Raw genomic sequence first — 12,001 nt, forward strand, 5'->3', positions numbered from 1 at the left:
CAGATGTCCCTGATCACTCTCAAAAGTGTCCTGGTCAGGATGACAAGATGGTGCTTCCACTACCATAGGTTGTAGGACCCACCCCCACCTCACCGTTGAAGGCCCACAGAAGGCCAAATCCAGTGTCATCCTGAATGGGGAAGGGAAATTGAGGGAGAAATGCCGGATCAGCTGACTCATGGGGCACCCGTCCCCTAACATGCCTGCAGGCCCTGCCCTGCCCTGCATATTAAGCCTTTTCCAGAAATACCAGCTGCTACTGGCCTGGGGGAGGGTGGCACATGTTAGCTTCTAGCCTTGCTGTGAGGCCTAGTCCCTGTAATTTCCAGAACCAGTCTTGATATAATCATTCCTCCTCATTCATTGGGCAAGGTTCCTTAGGCCTTGGAGATTAAATGAAATCCCAAATTAATTTTTTTGCAGATTATGTCTAGGGCAAAAGGCCAAAGCAGTGGAAAAAGCGTTGTCCAGGGAGTCACGACATGTGGGCTCTGCCCCAGCTCTAGCGCCTTGCTGGGTGACATTTGTTGATGCAAAATAACCAATAACTGGTCTATAGATAAGAGAAATAAGGTGAGTTTACTCGAGCCAGAGTGAGGATTATAACCTGGGAAGGCCTTAGAAAGCGTTCCGGAGAAGCATGGTTTACAGTCCAGTCTTATATCTTTTTAGAACAATGAATATATATTAAACACACCCGGGATACATTTTCATCAAAGTTTCAAAGAGGTATTCAATTGCAAATTAACAGGTCAATGTGACCATGATGTCAGGAAAGGGACTAATCTAGGCGTTACCAATAGGGCATAGGAGGGGAAGTATGCATTCTTATCTTAAGAGAGTATATTCTTTACTTTAATGGTTAAGCAGATGCGCAATGTATGTTTGATAGGCCATAAGTCAGGCTTTCTAGTTCAAACCGAATCAGTTTTGTTTTTTGTTTTTTGTTTTGTGAGGAAGATCAGCCCTGAGCTTACATCCTGCCAATCCTCCTTTTTTTGCTGAGGAAGACTGGCCCTGAGATAACATCTATTGCCAATCCTCCTCCTTTGTTTTTTTTTTCCCCCTTTTTCTCCCCAAAGCCCCAGTAGATAGTTGTATGCCACAGTTGCACATCCTTCTAGTTGCTGTGTGTGGGACACCGCCTCAGCATGGCGGGACAAGCAGTGTGTCGGCATGCGGTCGGGGTTCTGAACCCGGGCCACCAATAGTGGAGCGTGCACACTCAACCGCTAAGCCACGGGGCCAGCCCCAAGCCGACTCAGTTTTGAACCCAAATAATTACCCCATATACCTCAATATGTGAAAAGCTCTTGTCACCTTGGAGGAGTCCCTTGTCTCACTGGGCTCTCTGAGGGACTGTAAATCCTATCTTAACTGGCGTTGGTACCTCGGGGCCAGGTTCTTCTCAGCCCTGCACTGTGCTTGCCACACAAGGGCCACAGCCAGGGCTGCAGTGAGGCTTTTGCTGGTGGCCCGAGGGGGAGGGTAGTTTTGATTGTCACTCATTTTCTGGAAGCAATGACATTTCCCTTGGAGACATTGGTCCCATATCTGTGGCTCAGCATATGACCCGGGCCTTCTCAGCCGCCTTCTCATGTTCTGTGAAGGGCTGAGCCCTGTGGCTAGGCTTCCTAGCCAGGCACATGACCCAGGCAGCTGCAGGATGTGGCTTGTGGTGAAATTCCTCAAAGCTTTAACTCCAGGTGGAAGCCTAGAGGTGGGTGGGAGTGGAGGAGGGCCCAGCAGGGGCTGTGTTTGCCCCCAAGAGAGTGGGCACTGATGGTATCTCCTTCTGGGCACCTCTAAGTAAGGCCTGCTTAAGGTGAGGGGTGGTTGAATTTGCCTTTCTTTTTTCAGTTCTCTGGAGATAAGTTTCTTTTTTTCCTGAGGAAGATTGGCCCTGAGCTGACATCAATCTTCCTCTTTTTTTTTTCCTTGAGGAAGATTGTCCCTGAACTAACATCTGTGCCAATCTTCCTCTATTTTGTATGTGGGACGCAGCCACAGCATGGCTTGATGTGCAATGTGTAGGTCTGTGCCTGGGATCTGAACCCCAGGCCACCCAAGCAGAGCATGCAAACTTAATCACTACACCACCAGGCTGGCCCCAAGGTAAGGTTTTTATAAAGCACTGGGGGAAAGGATTTTTACCTCCCTCTTTGTGCTTTTCCACATTTTCTCAATTGTTGACGATGAACACACTGTGAATGTAAATATACTGCTTTTGTAATGGGGGGTGGGAGTGGGTGGGAGGAAAGCCTGTTACTATTATTTTTTAATGCCATTCCTGAAGCTGTCAGCATCCACCACTCTGCTCATCTCAGGATTTTTCTCTAAGGAGCCCCGTGCTGGGTAGTGAAAAGAGCGTCAGCTTCGGAGTCAGACAGACCCGGGCTGAAAGCCGGGCCCCACCGTTTCCTAGCCGTGTGTCCTTGGGCAACTTATCTAGCTTCTCTGAGTCCAAGTTCCTTACAAAATGGGAATAATAATAACAGTCAATCTTATTGTACATTTAACTTGTGCCAGTCACTGTTCTAATCACATTACATGTATTAACTCATTTAATCCTCACAACTCTATAAGGAAGGTACTATTACTAGTCTCATTTTATAAATGAGAAAACAAGGCACAGAGAGCATAAATATCTTGACCAGGTCACTCAGCTAGTCCGTGGTGGAGCTGAGATATGAGCCCAGCCCCTCCAACCTCAGGGCCTGGACAAGCCTGCCCTCCTGTTCACACTCAGCTCCAGGCTGGGGAAGTTTCAATGAGATGCTTTGTGCAGAGGGCTCACAGCCTGGCACGTCATAGGGTCAAGGCCCTTCCCCTCGCTTCTCCCAGGGTCAGAGAGAGTGTCAATGCCCAGTGACATGGGGAACACTTACTACCCAGGGAACACTGGGCTTCCAAGCCACTGTGTCACCATGGGGGTCGAGAGCTAGATGGGGCCTGGATGGCCTGCACCCCAGCCTCTCACCGTGCCATCGCTGATGGGGACAGCACAGCCGGAGAGGCACAGCGCCTTGCCCAAGGTCCTGCAGTTCAGTTGTGATGAGTGGGAAGCGGGAACCAGGCTCCTGACTCCTATCAGGGCCCTTTCTGTGGGCCACAACCTCCTAGGCCAGGAAAAGCCCTCAGGGAAGCAGGGGGCATGTTCCCACCTTTTTGACTCGAGATGTTGACAGCACTCTCTTAGCACCTGCTGGGTGGGCTGGGGTTGCGGCCGAGGGGCTACAAGAGCACCTGCAGGTTGTGGGCAGACCAGAGGAAGCAAGAGCCCAGCCCACAGCCAGCAGAGCAAGCTCACCAGTAGCTGGGGTGGGGCAGGGTTGGTGGCAATGGGCTGGGGATCTCTCTCCTTCCCCAGCATTGACATCACTGCCACTCCAGCCACTGTGGGCCCCCTAGCCCTGCCACCAGCGTGGAGCTGAGGCGATCGTGGTGATGGGGCTCTAGGGTGGTTACATTTGGGGGGATTGTGGCTTTAGGTACTGGGAAAATCCAAAACTGTGGAGCAGATATAGGCCCATGGCAGGGAAAGTGACAGGGATTGGAGAACAACTCTCCCCTGGGACACACAGGATCTGGGGCAGTTTCCCCACTTTCTTTGTTTACTGGAGGCTTCCTTCTCTTCTCGCTCTTAATAACTAAGAGGGAAGCAAAAGCCCACAGCATCCGTCACCTGTAACATCCTCCAGCTCTCGGTTCCTGTTTATGCAGTGCTAACACGTGCAGGCCTGTGCTAGACCCTTCACAAACCCAGTCCCATCTAATTCTCAACAGTGCCGCCACGAAGGTGGAGTTATTCCCCCTGTTGTCTGGATAGGACACCGAGGCTTGGTCACTGGCCAGGATCTCACAGTTGGTTCACCAAGTGAGAGACCTGGGGTTTGACCCTGGCGTCTCTTCTTCTGGATATTTTAGGACCTAGATTGTTTAAGCATTTCTTCTTTTTTTTTCTTTTTTAAGGAAAATATTTAAAAAAATATATTTTTAAATAAAACAGCTTTGAGATATAATTCACATACCATACAATTTACACATTTATAGTGTATAATTCACTGGCTTTTAGTACAATCTCGGAGTACCATCACCACAATCAACTTCATTTTTTTTTTTTTGTGAGGAAGATCAGCCCTGAGCTAATATCTGATGCCAACCCTCCTATTTTTGCTGAAGAAGATTGGCCCTGGGCTAACATACATGCCCATCTTCCTCTACTTTATACGAGACGCCGCCACAGCATGGCTTGACAAGCAGTGCATCGTTGTGTGCCCGGGATCTGAACCTGCAAACCCCGGGCCGCCAAAGTGGAGTGCGCGCACTTGACCGCTGCGCCACCGGGCTGGCCCCGCCACAATCAACTTTAGAACAATTTTAGAACATCATTACCCCCAAAAGAGACCCTGCACTCCTTGGTTGTCACCCCCAATCCTCCCATCCTCTTCAGCCTCAGGCAACCACTGATCTGTGGATTTGCCCGTTCTGGACATTTCATATAAATGGAACCATACAATAAGTGGCCTTTTTTGAGTGGCTTCTTTCACTCAGCATAATGTTTTCAAAGTTCACCCATGTGGTAGCATGTATCTGATTTCATTCCTTTTTGTTGCTGAATAGTATTGTAGTGTATGGACATACCACATTTAGTTTATCCGTTCATCAGTTAATGCACATTTGGGTTGTTTCCACTTTGGGGCTACAATGAATAATGCTACTATGAATATTCATGTACAAGTTTTGTGTGGACATATGTTCTCAATTCCTGTGGGTATATACTAGGATCATATGGTAATTCTGTGTTTGATTGTTTGAGGAACTGATAGACTGATTTCCACAGTGGCTGCACCATTTTACATCCCCACCAGCAGTGTAAGGGGATTCCAATCTCTCCACATCCTCCCAACACTTAGTATCTGTCTTTTTGGTAATAGCCATCCTAGTGGGCATGAAGGAGTATCTCATTATGGTTTTGATTTGCATTTCCCTAATGAATAATGACGTCAAGCCTCTTTTCTGATAATTAATGATATTTGCCACTTCTTTTTTTGGTAAGATTAGCCTTGAGCTAACATCTGTCGCTAATCCTCCTCTGTTTGCTGAGGGATATTGGCCCTGGGCTAACATCCGTGCCCATCTTCCTCTACTTTATATGTGGGATGCCTGCCACAGCATGGCTTGACAAGCAGTGCGTAGGTCTGCACCTGGGATCCGAACCGGCAAGCCCCAGGTCGCCAAAGCGGAGTGTGCGAACTTAACCACTAGGCCACTGGGCTGGCCCGTGGCGACTTCTTTTTATAATAGTTTTAATCTTTATTTTTTTCTTTTTTCTTTTTTTTTTTGTGAGGAAGATCGGCCCTGAGCTAACATCTGCCAATCCTCCTCTTTTTTTTTGCTGAGGAAGACTGGCCCTGGGCTAACATCCATGCCCATCTTCCTCCACTTTATATGGCACGCCGCCACAGCATGGCTTGCCAAGCAGTGCATCGGTGTGTGCCCGGGATCTGAACCGGCGAACCCCGGGCCGCCGCAGCGGAGCACGCACATTTAACTGCTTGTGTCACCGGGCCGGCCCCTAATCTTTATTTTTTCAAAAATGGGAAATGCCTTTACATGGTTTCTAAGTGAATTCCAAAGGAGGTTGAGTAAAATATTTTCCTTCTACCTGGCCTAAATCCTTCCAGAGATAGCCTTTTACAGTCTGGTCTCTGTGGCAGGGTTTTTTTGTTTATTTTGTTTTATTTTAAATGAATAGACTTTATGGGCCGGCCCCGTGGCGTAGCAGTTAAGTGCTCTCGCTCCGCTGCTGGCGGCCCGGGTTCGGATCCCAGGCTCGCACTGACGCACTGCTTCCCCCGCCATGCTGAGGCCGCATCCCACATACAACAACTAGAAGGATGTGTAGCTATGACATACAACTATCTACCGGGGCTTTGGGGGGAAAATAAATAAACAAATAAATAAATAAATAAATAGACTTTATTTTTTAGAACAGTTGTAGGTTTACAGAAAACTGAGCAGATAAAAGACAGAGTTCCCATATGCCCCCTCCCTCACCTCCCCAGTTCCCCCTATTATTACTACGTTGCATTAGTGTGGTACATTTGTTACAATTAATGAATCCATATTGATACACTATTTTTAACTAAAGTCCACAGTTTACATTAGGATTCACTCTTTGTGTGGTAGTTTGACAAACGCATAATGTCATGTATCCGCCATCACAGTATCATACAGAACCATTTTGCTGCCCTAAAACGCCGCTGTGTTCCACCTAGTCATCCCTCCACCCCTCCCCCACCCCCTGGCCACCACTGATCTTTTCACTGTTTCTCTAGTTCTGTATGACAGGGTTTTGAAGGGGAAGCTGCCCTGTTCACGGACGCTCGGAGCTCCAGGGAGGGCCTAGAGCCCACTCAAAGGCTGGGGGCAGGGGTCCACTGAAGACTGTCAAATGACAAAACTAAAACAATTGAGTAATGAGTTCGATGTCCTTTATTCAAGGGAAAACAATGCATGGATTGGGGGAGTAGGTGCCCCACACACGGTGGAGCACTCTTCCAGAGGGATTTTGGGAAACAGGGAGTTTCATAGAGCGTTAGGAGAGGCAACAGGAAAGCAGGGCCACTGGCTAGGAGGGCAGGGATTTCCTTATAAGGCAGCAGGTCCTGCTTTCTAGAGTAGTCACTAGCTAAAGTTGAGTTGGAGCACCGTGACTGGTGTAGGTGGGGTTTCCTTTACAGGCGTTTCCCACAGTGCAGGCTGATTTAGGTTTAGATTTGTTATGTGGGCCGGGCCGCTGGCGCGGCCTCCATTTTGTGGATCCTGATATTTATGAAGTAACTTGATCAGAACCGACCTTGTGGTGCCCTTGGAGAGCCCCGGAAGGAGTGAGGCAACGCATGGGTTCCCTGGGTGAAGGATTTGGGTCTCAAATTTAAAAATGTCAGGAGGAGCACACCTTTGTAATCCTCTGTGGAGAGGAGGGGAAAAGAGATTGCTCAGAAATCGTCAGCCATTGTCTCCTCTCAGAAAGGGCAAGTGTTCACCCATCTGAACTCCCACCCAGACTGTGACCTTCTGAGGACAGGAAGACATCTGTGCCTGGCCTAGGGCTGGCCATGGATACGGATTAGTTGAACTCGCGGTTGAATGGGCAAATTTGACCTTGAAACCGGCTTGTGCCTCCCAGGGTCACAATGATTCCTTCTGTGGGCACAGCTCTTTCCAGTTGGCTTCATAGGGTGTCACAATCTTGATGAAGTCACCGTGGCCCAAGGGTCTTACCCCACCTGGCTGAGTGAGAAGTTCAATGTTTTCAGGGCCCAGAGTTGATAAGGCTCATGGACAAACTCACGCATCCGATACATAAACCAGACCAACAGTCTTGACCATGAGGAATAGCCCTGTCACCTGAGCAGAACTATCTCCCCACTCAAGCAGCATGTTCTCCCCCTGCGATCAGGTGGGTCAGGCAAGTTACCGAGTCTGCACAGGGTGTGTGGAACCTGAACATGGAAAGGTGGTTGCTTAACAGCATCAGGCCCTGACGGCCCCAGAGCATCTCCATAGTTGGCATCTGCCTGCCTGTGTCCTAGCCAAGGCACCCCTGGGCAATTCTGGGTGTTCTCAATGCAGGCAGTGTGGCACAGACTTTGGCCCCAAACTGTTTTGAGCTTGAGTCCTGGTTCTGCCAGGCTCAGGGATATCCTAGGCAAGTCAGTCCCCTGAGACTCAGTTTCTCTATCTGTAAAATGGGCATAATCAATCCTTGATTTAAAGATTTGAGATCAAGAAGGTAGAGTGATCAGTAGAGGGCGTGTTATATAACAGGCAGTCAATTAATGCCAGTCGTTGTTATTATTATTAGATAATGCCAGTTTGCCTTTTTGATTCTTCTTTCCCCCCTCCCCTAAATTCCAAGTTCCTTAGGAAACCTCACTTTTAAAAGATATGCTGATGTAGTCAATTTGATTATAGCTCAGTTCTTGCTTTCCTTTCAGGCTCAGGAACTATTCAGTCTAATCTCATCTTTGTTATTGTTCACCCTCCAAGCTTGGCCTAAAGCAAGTGCTTGAGGATGCTGTAGAATTTGGAGGAAGAAAAAGATGCCTGAGCTAGAAGGAAGTGAAATGCAGCCAGACCTTGAAGCAGAGTGGAGGCTGGGATAGGTGTCTGGGACAGCGAGATTAAGCTGGCGAATCAAGAGGACTGGAATTCCGGAGAGCCGGTTCTGGTCCCAGTTCTGTTATTTACTGGCCGTGTGACCGGTTAAGTCACTTCCCCTCTTTGGGTTTACTAAAGTTCTCGTTCTGACACTCACAGATGGATGGCAGAGGTCTGAGAACCAGTGCAAAATGTTGTGTCTGCGCATTTTTTTGGCATGCTCAAAAGGCTCTGCCCTCACAGACTTGCAGATTTTCTCCCAGTGACTCAGCAGTCCCCCGTGGGCTCTGCTGCCCGCTGCTGACTCACCCACACGTGCTCTTAGCAGTTCCTGTCTGAGCTATTTACAGAGCATCTGATTAGCTTGGCCAGGCACAGTCCACTATGAGTACATCAGTGGGCAGAGCTCTGGGGCCAGGCCACCTCCCGAGGGCCAGCTGGCCTCCAGAATAGACTGGCTGCCTCGGACTGTGCTCATCCCCAGCCCAAAACGTGGCAAGGCCTCGAGGTTCCAAATGGGACCTGTGGACAAGGAACCCCGAGGGAGCTGTGGACCTGGCGGGGCACTCTGGCTTCCCCAGAGGGGACGAGAAACATCAGGCCCCTGGTGTGGCCTTTCCATTCAGCCTGTGTCCTTCAATTCAGTGTTATCAGCCCCTAGAACAGGGTTTGGTATATACTAGGTGCCCTACAAATGTATTGCTGAAACAATAATGAGACAGCTCCTTGAGAAGTGAGCAAAGAACAGCAGGGGCTGGGAGGAGGGAGCCTTGAGCATCTCCTAAAGCACAGAAAAGACTTCCCTCTGGGAGTATCATTTTAACTGGGTTTTGAAGGTTAAATAAAAGTTCATGAGGGAAAGAGGGAGGAGAGGGAATTTGAGTTGGAGAAGAGGGGTGTTTACAGGGCACACTCATGTGAAACTGCAGAGCTTACCTAGGCAACCACAGAGGACATGGTGCAGAGTGGCTGGAACCATGGGATGGAGGGCAAGGCGGGGAGTTTGAGGGAACAGGGACTGCAGAGCCGGGTTAGGGCCAAGGCCTTGTGTTCTGAGAAGACATGTCAGAGAAGCAGGGCAGCTGAGAGCAGGGATGGTAGAGTGGTGTATTGTGCCACTGGATCTCCCTTTTGGGACCAAAGAACTGTTAAAAACAAGACAACAGGCCCCCAATGGAGCCACTTATGCTAAGTCCCACATCACCAAATCGAGACTTAATTACAGTTTTGGCTCTCTCGAAAATGGAATTTTACACCAGTCAATCAGGAATCACCCATTCAGTTAGGTCATCCATGATGAGTGAGGTCATCTACTGATAGGCCCCTGCTGTCCCCTAAAGGAAGGTGACCTAGCCACAGCCAACCTACTTTTTTGTCTAGTGTGACTTCATTGTTCACGCTCCCTTCTGCCTATAAAAGTATTTCATTTTGTACAGCTCCTCGGAGCTCCTTAGTATCTGCTAGATGGGATGCTGCCCGATGCATGAGTCATTGGGCAAAGCCAATTAGATCTTGTAAATTTACTCAGTTGGATTTTGTTTTTTTAACAGAATTCATTTCCCTGCTGCCTGGAAGGCCGCCTGCTGAGGGCTCACAACCGTGCACTTGTCTTAGTCAGCTCGGGCTGCCAGAACAACATACCATAGACCAGGGGTCTTAAACAACAGACAGTTATTTTCTCACCATTCTGGAGACTGCAAGTCTAAGATCAAGGTTTCTGCTGAGGGCTGTCTTCCTGGCTTGCTGATGGCTGCCTTTTTTTTTTTTTTTTGTGAGGAGGACTAGCCCTGAGTTAACATCCCATGCCAATCCTCCCCTTTTTTCTTGAGGAAGAGTGGCCCTGAGCTAACATCCATGCCCATCATCCTCTACTTTATATGGGACACCGCCACAGCATGGCTTGACAAGCAGTGAGTCAGTGCGCGCCCAGGATCCAAACTTGCGAACCCTGGGCCGCCACAGCGGAGTGCGTGCACTTAACCGCTTATGCCACCGGGCCGGCCCCTGGCTGCCTTCTTGATATATACTCACATGGCCTTCCCTCAATGTGTGCAGGTTTGGTGGAGGGGTGCTATGCAGGGAGAGAGCAAGCTCTCTGGTGTCTCCTCTTATAAGAACACTAATCCTATAGGATCAGGGTCCCACCCTTATGACCTCACTTAATTTTAATTATTTCCTAGAGGCCCCAACTCCAAACACAACCACATTGGGGGTTAGGCTTCAACATATGAATTTTGGAGGGGAAAACAAACATTCAGTCCAAAATAGCCCCTCTTCAGGAATTGCCCTCAGCCAACAGCAGCCCCTGGCCCAAGGTTATGCCCCCTCCCCTGGGCAGTATCATGTTGAGGTGTAAAGGCCATTCCTCTTGCCTCAGTTGAGGACAATTCTGCTGGGCCATCCCTGCAACATGGGTTGGGCTGAGGCCTCAGTTGCAACTTCACTGCAGTTCAATTCCCCTCTGTGCCCTATCTTGCTGCCCTCACTGCCTCACAGGTGTGATCCTGAGAGCATGCTCCAATAAACTTCTGTCCACACATCTCAGCTTCAGAGCGTGTTTCCCAGGGAACTCCAGTTTCCCAGGGGACCATTTGACAGATGGCAAATGTGTCAATCCAAGAGCCAACTCTGATCAGTTGGTAAAAGCAGCTGGAGCACTGAGGTGAGCAGTCTTCGGAAATCAAGTTCTAGTAGTGATGTCTGCCGCAGGTAAGGAAGTGGGCACGAGGACTTGCCTGCTGGGTATTTGGCATTCCTGCGAGTGGTGCTCTGTGACTGACACCAAGCAGGGGGGACAGCTGTAGGAAGGAGGAGCAGACCAACTGTGTCAGAGGCTAAAGGCAATGAGAAGGTGCTGGTGGACTTTGCAAGTAGGAATTGATTATCTACTTTCAAAACGCCAGTCAGTGGAGTGGTGGGCTGGGTCAGATTTAGTTTGGAGGGAGACTAGTAGATAGGGCGAATGTAGGTGACTGTGTCACGAGTGTGGCAGTGAAGGGAAGGTAAGAGGAAGCACAGTAGCTGAACTGAAAGTCAGTGGCGAGAAAAGATTTTTTTTAGGATGAGAGAACCTTGGCTATATTTAGAGTCAGAGGGGGCAAAGCCAGCGGCAAGGGGGGACACTAAAGATATAAAAGTGTGCGGAGCAAAGTGCTGGAGGGATGATATTAAAAATGTTTAACAATTGGTAAGGCATGGGCAACGAATGAAAAGAATGGGCAGAATATCAGCTCTGTCCTAGAGGTCACAGGAGCTGATCAGCAGAAGCATAGGAGGGTGTAGCAGCTAAAGTTTAGCCTCACAAAGAGAAGAAAAGGCATTTCCTCCACAGAGGCAGAAGAGAAGAGATAAAATAGGAAAGGAACATGAAGAAGATAAAGATGAGGTAGGGCATTGTTGAGAAGATCTAGATTGTAACAAAAACTCAAGATAATGAAAGCTTAAGCAAGACATGGGTGTGTGTACACAAAGACCGGAGCTGGACAATATACAGCAGATATAATCATCAGAGATCCAGGTTCTTACCTTGTTGCTTTGTCATCCTTAACAAGGCTTCTACCTCACGGTCTCCGATGGATGCTTGAGCTCCTGCCATTATGTCTACAGTCTAGGCAGCATGAAGAAGAAAGGAGTTTGTAGCCAGGGCTGACATTCAGCTGGTACAAATCAGTGGAGTTGTTCAGCAGTAAAATTATTGCATAGTTCTATATCAGCAGGTAAATAACTGCTGAGTCCCTGATTCCCCTGCTTATGTTACCACCCAAGGGGGGTTGTCTGCCGGCCACAGGACATGCCAATAGTCAAGAGGCAAGGTGCTAGGAGAGAAAGGGAT

The sequence above is a fragment of the Diceros bicornis genome, chromosome 6 (genome assembly GCF_020826845.1).
Source record: "Diceros bicornis minor isolate mBicDic1 chromosome 6, mDicBic1.mat.cur, whole genome shotgun sequence".
In the NCBI taxonomy this organism is placed as follows: Eukaryota; Metazoa; Chordata; class Mammalia; order Perissodactyla; family Rhinocerotidae; genus Diceros; species Diceros bicornis.